We start from the raw sequence: 10,199 nt of genomic DNA, 5'->3' as shown, positions 1-10,199 counted from the left end.
AAGGAGCTCACCAAATGTCCAACTTAAGGACTTTAACTAAAAGTGCTAGGTGGGAGATAACCCACCATGGTATGATCTTCCCTCTTCAGTTTTAATTCTAGTCTGTTTTGTTTATTTTTGAGTTTTGATTGAACCTGGAATTTTGCATAACATTCATATTAGCATTGCATTCTTCATACTACATCAAAAAAAAAAAAAATCGCACGCGACGCAACCGCGTCGTCGTCGCGTCCGCGTCATATGTGCGTTGGGAAGAAAACAAAATTGAACAGAGAGCCACACGAAAGCATAGCTGGAGGCGTGTCTTTGGCACAATTTGACCCGTGCGACCGCGTTGCTGACGCGTCCGTGTCATGTGGGAAAAATGCTCCCACGTGTCCGCGTAACCCACGTGAATGCGTGCCCTAAAAATCAACGTAAAAAGGGTGTATGGCAGCAAGTTGTGATGGAGTGGGGCTGGAACCGTGCTAGAAGCACCAGCCCTACCACGCGAATGCGTCCCCCACGCATCCGCGTCATTTTAAAAGAAAGGTCATTCACGCGATCGTGTCCCCCACGCGACCGCGTCACCCTAAAATTTGGCAAAATGAGTTTCAAACAGAGAGTTGCGCGACTGCGAGGCTGCCCTCGCGTTAATGGCACAAATCACTCCACGCGAACGCGTGCCCCACGCGTCCGCGTCACTTCATAGATGCGCTATCCGCGCGAACGCGTGACCCACACGCTCGCATCACATGCTGCGCACAACTTATCCAGATCAGCCAAATATCTTATCTTTTCTTCTCCAAATCCTAATTTTTCTTATCCCTTCTTATTTCTTTCTTCTCCCTTCTTTCTTCTTCCTTCTTCCTTCTTTCTCACCTTCTACTTCCTCTTTTTCACCACCATTATCAAGGTTTTTTCTTTTCTTCTTCCCTCTTTACTTTTCTATTCTTATTCTTATTTTTATGTTTTCTTCTTCTTTTTCTTTTTACTTTCATTATCTATGTTTTCTTTTTCTTTCTTTTTCTTTTAATTCGTGTTGGAAATTTATTTGGATCATTATTTTGCTTGTGGATTATTAAGAAATTGTTTGACAATTATATATTACTTTTTATAGGGTTGCTTGCATGTTCAATTTAATACTTTCAATAACTTATTTACCATGCATGCTAAGTGTTTGTGAAGGAAAAATAATCATTTGTACCCACGAACTTTGCAAACGCTGATAAAAGTACCCATTAAAAAAAAAAACTAACATTGTATCCATGAAAGATGAATTTAGTACGACAAAAGTACCCAAATCCTAAATTTATGTTGACTTTTTAATAAAATTCTAGAATTACCCCCATCCTTTATCTTCATCCCCTCCTCTCTTCTTTCCCAAATCTCATAACAGAAAATTTGGCGTACCATTCTAAGTGATGAGAGGATAATCACGTGCACTCAAAGTGATGAACCAATTCCAACCAAAATCCAATTTCAACATGATGGCAGCAGCAGGCAGCGTGAGGGCAACATTGGATGAAGCCAAGTACGTGATCCAATCAGCATTTCCAACCACATCAATGTTCCCAAAAGCCTGAATAGCCAGCACCGCCATCACAGCAGAGACAAGGGCCAGCCTCTCGTCATCTCTGGCGTCCCTTCCAAGATGAAGGAGGTATCGATTCCTTGGGTGATAATTTGCCAGCATCAACCGCAAGATTCGATCCTTATCTTGGTGCCCGCCAGAGATAAAGTACGCAAAAGAAGGAGGGTAAGGAGAACCATGCTGAACAAGGGAAGGAAAAGCCTTTGGGGAGCTAAAGGAAGAGAAGGAAGACATTATCAGAACCATAAAAGTGAGGAACACAGCACTGAACAGCGTGAAAATCCATTTTCTCTCAGCTTCCATGATAGTGGGTGTGGCTTGTGGTGGCGTTGGGGCATATGGCGTGTGGGTGGTTCCGGCGAAAGGAGGGATTTTCGGAATCCGATCGGTTGAAGAAAGGAGAGGATTAAGATAAAGGATGGGGGTAATTCTGGAATTTTATTAAAAAGTCAACATAAATTTAGGATTTGGGTACTTTTGTCGTACGGAATCCATCTTTCATAGATACAACGTTAGTTTTCTTCTTTAATGGGTACTTTTGTCATCGTTCGTAAAGTTCATGGGTACAAATGGTTGTTTTTTCATTTGTGAAAAAGCCCGTATGGCATCATGCACTACTTTTATGTTATCCTACTACTTTAATGCCTGTTTTTTCACAAAACCCCTTTTATATTTTATTAATTAAAATATAATTGTTAATACAAATAGATTGTTAGTTTGAAAGTGATGATAATCTAATTTGGGCATTTAATGCTTGATCTATGCTACTCATGCCTTTGCCAGCATGCCAATAAACATCTTGCATTTAATAGCCATCACACGCACTTGCCATATTTTCAATTGATGAACTTTTCACATGTAGTCATGACCATGTGTTAACAACATCCTTCTTTACCGTGCATTGATTATCACTTGTACCATCCTATTCCTTGCTCTAACCCTTAGCTTTAAAAGTTAATTTCTTTTTCCTTTTTCAGGATGGCCACCAAGAAGGGTAAAGAGAAAGCTACTCCCAAACCACCGGCAAGTAAAGGAACAAAAAGAGCACCAGCTGAGAAACTACAACCCCCATCCACTTGCACATCTTAGCATGCACCGAGGACGGTGCAATCTTTAAGTGTGGGGAGGTCGATACCGACTTCCATGGGTTAGTTACCTTCTTTTCAACACCAATATTCTATTTTCTTTGTTTGTTTATTGTTGCATTTGCATATTTGATTGCATGTTTGTTTGATTTTATGCATTTAGTTACTACTTAGTTGAAGTAATATTTTCTTTTTCAAGAAATTTTTATAGTATTTCACTAATTTAAATTGAAAATTTTTTGTTAAATTTGTTTGAAGTTGTATTTGGAACATAGTTTAAAAAGCTAAGAACACACAACCTATGAGATTTTGAGCCTATTTATATGGTTATATTATTTAACCATGAATTTTATTCTTGTATGTTTTCCTTCTCTATAACTGCAATCTATATTTTGTTCCATTCTATATGTCCACTATTTAGTATATTTACATGCTTGCATATGATTGAGGCCATTAATTGTATTTTTGCTCGCTTATCCCAAATAAACCTATCTTTTATGCCATCCTTGTTAGCTCCCTTGAGCCTTTTAACCCCCTCCTATTTCATAACCACATTACTAGCCTTAAGCAGAAAAACAAAATAAAAATCCCAAGTTGAATTCTTAGTTAGCTTAAGATATATATTGTGTATAATTTAAGTGTGGGGAATTTTATGGGAACATGGGATGATAGAAAAAAAGTAGGAAATTAAATTGAATAAGTTATTTGAAAATTTGGGAAGCATGCTTATGTGAAATCAAAATAATTAAATTACCATGTGCATTGATAAAAAAAATTTATTAAGTAATTAAACAAGAGGATACAAAAAAAATAAAAAATAAAAATATTACCCCAAATGCAAAATAAAAAGAATAAATGCACATAGGACAAAATTCAAAAATAAGTTTGATACATGAGCATGTAATACAAAAGTAGAAAAAATTTGGGTAGCTAGGTAAAGTATTTTAAATTATATAAAGTGTGTATATGTTAGGTGAGTTCTTAGACTGATCAAGGATTCACTTTGTTAGCTCACTTAGCCTTATATATATATATATATATATATATATATATATATATATATATATATATATATATATTTATCCTTACCTTTACCTCAGCCCCATTACAACCCTGAAAAGACCTCATGATGTTTGCATTAGTATGCTAAATATTTGTTGATTGGTTAGATGAAGAACAAGGTTGAGAAAGCATGTCTAGGGAAGAATAGAGTGATTAACCCTAGACACTTGAGAGTTAGAGTGATATACAGTACCAGTAAGGGTTCAGTGCTTAATTCTATGTTCCCTGCTTTCATGAGCTATCTTCTTACAAGTTTACTTGCTTTTTATTGTACGATTTCAATTAGTGGAATTTGGTTTGTATTTGTCTTGAAGAACTTGTTTGCTTTTAACCAAGTAACATCTTAGCATGTAGTTGCATTCACATTCATAGGTTTCATTGCATGAGTCTTGCTTTTTTCCCTACTCATTTATTTTATCTCCTTAAGCTAAGCATGAGGACATGCTAATGTTTAAGTGTGGGGAGGTTGATAAACCACTATTTTATTGTTTATATTGTGTTTAATTGAGTGGTTTTTATCAAATTCTTGCCCACTTATTCATATGATTTGCATGATATTACGATTCCTTTCCAAATTTATTCTATAATTAAAAACTTGCTTCATAAAGCTTTAAATTGTGTATTTTAATTTCTCTTTTATACCATGCGATGCCGTGATCTGTGCGTTAAGTGTTTCAGGCTTCATAGGGCAGAAATGGCTTAGAGAATGGAGAGGAAGCTTGCAAAAATGGAAGAAATACAAGAAATTAAGGAGATGACCAGCGAGAAGCGACGCGGACGCATGGCTCACGCGACCGCGCGAAATAGAGGAAATCGCAGTGACGCGCTCGCGTGCCTGATGCGAACGCGTGGATTGGAAGCTGCACAAGTGACGCGAACGCATGGACGACACGTACGCGTGGCAAGGAAAAACGCTGAATGACACGCACGCGTGACCGACGCGTACACATGACATGCGCGATCTGCAGAAATTACAGAATACACTGAAGACGATTTTGGGCTGCGTTTTGACCCAGATTTTGGCCCAGAAATACAGATTAAAGTCAGGGAACATGCAGAGACTCAAGATACACATCATACACACAATTTTTAGGTTTAGATGTAGTCTTTAGAGAGAGAGAGAGGCTCTCTCCTCTCTCTTAGGATTAGGATTATGATTTCTATTAGGATTATGATTTTATCTTCTTCTCAATTTTCAGGTTCAATGTTCCTTTTACTTATTTTCTCAATTTGGTTTATGAACCCTTTATGTTTGGATTGATTTCCTTTTATTAATGCAATTTGAGGTATTTCAGATCTATGATTTTATTTAGCTTTTTACATTCTTAGCTTTGGTTGATTAATTGGAGACACTTGAGTTATCAAACTCAGCTGCTAATTGAAATTGGAATTACTGATTGATCTGGATCACTCTAAAGCTAGTCCTTCCATAAGGATTGACTAGGTCTTGAGGATCAAGCTAATTAGTCCACTTGACCTTCTTTTGTTTAGTAAAGGTTGACCAAGTGGGGTTAAAACCCAATTCTCATCACACCTGATAAGGATAACTAGGATAGGAATTCCAGTTCTCATACCTTGCCAAGAGTTTTCTTAATTATTAATTTATTTTTCTTGTCATTTTAATTACTTGTTCCTTATTTCAAAAACTCAAAAATAATATTTTCCATAACCAATAATAAAACACACCTCCCTGCAATTTCTTGAGAAGATGACCCGAGGTTTGAATACTTCGGTTATTTATTTTTATTGGGTTTGCTTAAGTGACAAACAAAACTTTTGTACGAAAGGATTCTCTGTTGGTTTAGAAGCTATAATTACAACGCGATTATACTTTTGTGAATTTCTTTACCGATAGAAAATCCGATCGTCAGTGACACATTTTCTAAATTTGATGTGGAATCACTTGGTGGTTTATACTATACTCACAACGGGATTTTATTGGTAAATTCTAGACCGGCAATAAATTCTCCCATCAATTATGCAATCGGAATGGACATTTTCCCATTCAGTGTTTCATAAGAGAAAGGATTATTGGAGATAAAGTTTACAAAATTGTTTGTGATTATAATGGTTTTGGACAAAGAAGATGGTTTGACATCAAAGGATCTAAGATGATTTGGATACCTAAGGTCACTTAAGCTTGTTTTGTAGGTTTGCCTGGCGTCCAAAAGAAAAGACAACATGTGGTATATGGATAGTGGGTGCTTTAGGCATATGACCGAAAAGTCAACATTCTTCATCAAGTTTGATGAGTATGATGGAAGCTTTGTTACTTTCGGTGATAATGAAAAAGGAAAAATAGTGGCCATAGGTAAAGTGGGTAAGAATTTCTCTTCTTTCATTAATGATGTTTTGCTTGTTGATGGATTAAAGCACAATCTTCTTAGCATTAGCCAATTGTGTGATCTTGGTTATGAGGTAATTTTTAGAAAATTGGATTGCTTGGTTATTTGTGAAAAATCCGATGAAATTTTGTTTGAAGCACAAAGATGTAATAATGTGTATGGATTAACTCTAGAGGATTTAAAAGACCAAAAAGTAACATGTTTTACTTCTCTTGAATATGAAAAATGGCTTTGGCATAAGAAATTGGGTCATGTAAATATGTACCCAATTTCTAAGCTTGTTAAGAAAAACTTAGTGAGAGGAATTCCCAACATTAAATTTGCTAAGGATATTACTTGTGATGCTTGTCAACTAGGCGAACAAGTAAAATTTCTTTTAAACCAAAAGATGGAATTTCCACTAAAAGGCCATTAGAAATGTTGCATATTGATCTTTTTGGTCCAACTAGAACTCAGTTTGGGAGATAAACATTATGGTTTGGTGGTGGTGGATGATTACTCTAAATTTGGTGGGTTCTCTTAGCTCACAAAAATGATGCATTTCATGTTTTTTCTTCTCTTTGTAAAAATATTCAAAATAAAAAAAGATTTGAAAATTACTCACTTGAGAAGTGATCATGGAAAGGAGTTTGAAAATCAAGATTTTGAAAGATTTTGTGATGATTTTGGTATTGCACATAACTTTTCATGTCCTAGAATACCTCAACAAAATGGGGTAGTTGAAAGAAGGAATAGAAGCCTTCAAGAAATGACTAGGGCTATGCTTTGTGAAAATGATGTAGCAAAATTTTTGTGGACTGAAGTTGTAAACACAGCTTGCTATATTCTTAATAGAACCATCATTAGAAAAGGTTTAAAGAAAACTCTATATGAGTTTTGGAAAGGAACCCCTCCTAATATTAAGTATTTCTATGAAGGAACCCCTCCAAAATCCTATGAAGGAATGTTTGTTGGATACTCCACCACTAGCAAACCTTTTAGGATTTATCTCAAGGAACATAGAACAATAGAGGAATCCATACATATATCCTTTTGTGACTCTAACTCTATTCCAAGTGTTGTGTTTGAAGATGATGCAAGCTGTGAAACTGATGTGAACCAAGCAATGTTGCCTTCTTGTCCCAATTAGAACCTCACAACGTGAAGCAAGCTCTTGAAGATCCCTCATGGGTTAAAGCCATGGAAGAAGAGCTAGCACAATTTGAAAAGAATGAGGTTTGGACACTTGTACCAAATCCAAATGGTAAAAAGGTAACCGGTACAAAATGGATTTTCAAAAATAAATTGGGTGAGGATGGTAGTTGTTCATGCCCTGGGTCAAGATGTATGACCTGAGCTGAGTCGACCGACCTCCTCGGGATAGGACTACCCGATCTCTCCTCAAAGAGATCGGCCAAATCACCAGGTGAGCCCAAAAAGGGCCCAAACAGAGGAACACAACTCAAGTCCAAAGGCAGCCCGAGCCTAAAAGGATAAGGGCGGTTCCCTTAAAAGATAAGATAACCCCACTCAAAGATAAGATAAGATAACTATCTTATCTCCAGAAAAGATCACTCTAGAACATTATAAATATACTGGAGCATCCAAGTATAACTCATACTCTGATTCTACAAAAAACCTGCTTAATACCCTTGCTAACTTAAGCATCGAAGTCCCTTGCAGGTACCACCACCCTCCGGAGGCGAAGGATAAGCACCACCACCAAGTCCAACAAGTCGGACACAGTGGCTCCGGCCACCATCATCAAGTTGGACTCAACAGCGCCGACCAAGTACAGAAGATCTCGTCCGAGATTGACCTACAGTTTCAGGTAACCCTCGGAACATTGGCACCGTTGGCGGGGACTTGGAAGTCATCCCATCATCATAGAGGACAACCTTGACAACGACCACGACTCTGATCTGGAGAACAGGACGCCACACAAGAACGCGAACGCCACACCAAAGAAAACATCTCAACCAAACGGAGACAAGAACTCACCAAACACACAAATTCTGGAGGCGCTTCAAGCTCAACAAGATCTTCTCAAACAACTCGAAAAGGAGGCTGAACACCAACGAGAAGTCGAGAAAGACCTTCGAAGGGAAACTAGGCGACGTAAAGAGTTGGAAGACAAACTCCTAAAGCTCGAAGCAGATCTAAAGGCCAAAACTACTCGATCCAATCACGAGGATAATCCTCGCAAGGATCAAAACCCATTCACCAAAGAAATTATGAAAGCCAAAGTCCTAAAGGACTTCAAGGCTCTCGACATGACCCCATACGATGGCATATCAGATCCAAGTTATCATCTCAGCAATTCAGATGCAGAATGTATCTCACTGATGCCTCAGACGCAATTCGGTGCAAAGCATTCCCAACTACCTTAACCAAGACAACAATTAAGTGGTTCGACAGCCTGCCCACAAGGTCCATCTCAAGCTTTGGTGACTTAGCGGGAAAATTCCTTGCTAGATTCTCCATCCAGAAGGACAAAGGCAAGCGCACCCCAAGCTTGTTAGGGATCAAGCAAGGAGATCAGGAAAGTCTTCACAACTACATAGAAAGATTCAATAAAGCATGTCTGGACATACAAAGTCTGCCTACTGAAGCAGCTATTATGGGCATCATCAATGGCCTACGAGAGGGACCTTTTAACCAATCCATATCAAAGAAACACCCTACATCTTTGAATGAAGTGCAAGAACGAGAAGAAAAATACATCAACATGGAGGAAAACTCTCGACTAGGAGAGACCTCAAAATTTGGATCCTTTTACTCCTCCCGAGAGAAGGATAAAGAGTCCAAGAAAAAAAAGATCAGCATGAAGAGAAGATTAAGAAATACCACAATTACACCCCTCTCCGAGTGTCTCTCGTGGAAGTATACCGAGAAGTATGCCACACTGAGAAGATCCCACCACCTCGCCCACTTAAAAGCAAAAAGGGAAGAGGAAATCGAACAGAATACTTCGAATACCATCAAATCTTTGGACATCCCACCAACAAGTGCTTCGACTTGAAGAATGTCATAGAGAAATTGGTAAGAGAAGGGAGACTAGATCGGTACCTAGCCAGTAAGACAGATGAGCCCAGAAAGAGAAGAAGAAACAAAGAGGTCGGGCGAACAGAACGACCACCTCATACCCCAGAGAGGCATGTTCACATGATACATGAAAGATTTGCGGGAGGAGGAATCTCCAAATCATCTCGCAAAAGACACCTCAAAGAAGCATATCCGTCGAGAAAGGAGAAGGAGCACCCGACCTCCCTACTATTACCTTCACTAAAGAAGACGCCGCTGGCGTCATCTCGGGACATGACGATCCCATGGTCATCACTATCATTCTAGCCAACGCTAATCTCCACCGCACACTAGTGGACCAAGGAAGCTTGACTGACATCTTGTTCAAAACCGCCTTCGACAAACTCGGCCTGGAAGAGAAAAGAGATCAGAGCATATCCAAACAGCTTATTCGAATTAGGAGACACTCCAGTCCAACCACTGGGATACATCTCGCTACACACAACCTTTGGAAAGGGAAATCGGTCAAGGATACTCAACATAGACTACATTGTGGTCGACGTGAGCTCAGCCTACAATTCCTTAATAGGTCGAACAACGCTAAATCAGCTCAGGGCAGTAGTCTCGACTCTACATCTATGCATGAAGTTCCCAACTACAAAAGGGATCGCTACGATAAAAGGAGACCAGAAAACAGCACGCCGCTGTTACAATAAAAGTCTGAATCCTAGGGGAAAAAGAGAAGAAATCCACACCATCGACCTTGAGGAAATTCGAGGTCGGGAAGAACTCCGTCCACAACCTAAAGGCGAGATAGAAAATGTCCAGATTGGAGATGTCCCAGATAAAACGACCAATATTGGTGCAATCCTAAAGGGAGAAGTAAAAAAGTCCCTCATGCAGTTCTTAAAATATAATGCCGACCTCTTTGCTTGGAAGGCCGCAGACATGCCGGGCATAGACCCAAAGCTAATGTGCCACAAGCTGGCAGTGTATCCAGGATCTCGGCCAGTACAGCAGATGCGTAGAAAGCTCAGACCAGAAAGATCTCAAGCTGTGGAGGAACAGGTACAAGCTCTACTAGAGGCAGGATTCATAAGAGAAGTCAAGTACCCGCTATGGCTAGCCAAC

The 10,199-nt window shown here is 38.9% G+C and overlaps 1 pseudogene; it reads right to left on the bottom strand.

Moving 5' to 3' along the window:
* Positions 1–1,369: 1,369 nt before the first annotated feature.
* LOC130974853 (uncharacterized) lies at positions 1,370–1,859 on the bottom strand (annotated as a pseudogene).
* Between the last annotated feature and the right edge of the window lie 8,340 nt (positions 1,860–10,199).

This window comes from Arachis stenosperma, chromosome 4 (assembly GCF_014773155.1).
Source record: "Arachis stenosperma cultivar V10309 chromosome 4, arast.V10309.gnm1.PFL2, whole genome shotgun sequence".
Lineage (NCBI taxonomy): Eukaryota > Viridiplantae > Streptophyta > Magnoliopsida > Fabales > Fabaceae > Arachis > Arachis stenosperma.
The sequence above is the reverse complement of the archived record's forward strand: the minus strand, read 5'-3'. Positions and strand labels throughout refer to the sequence as shown.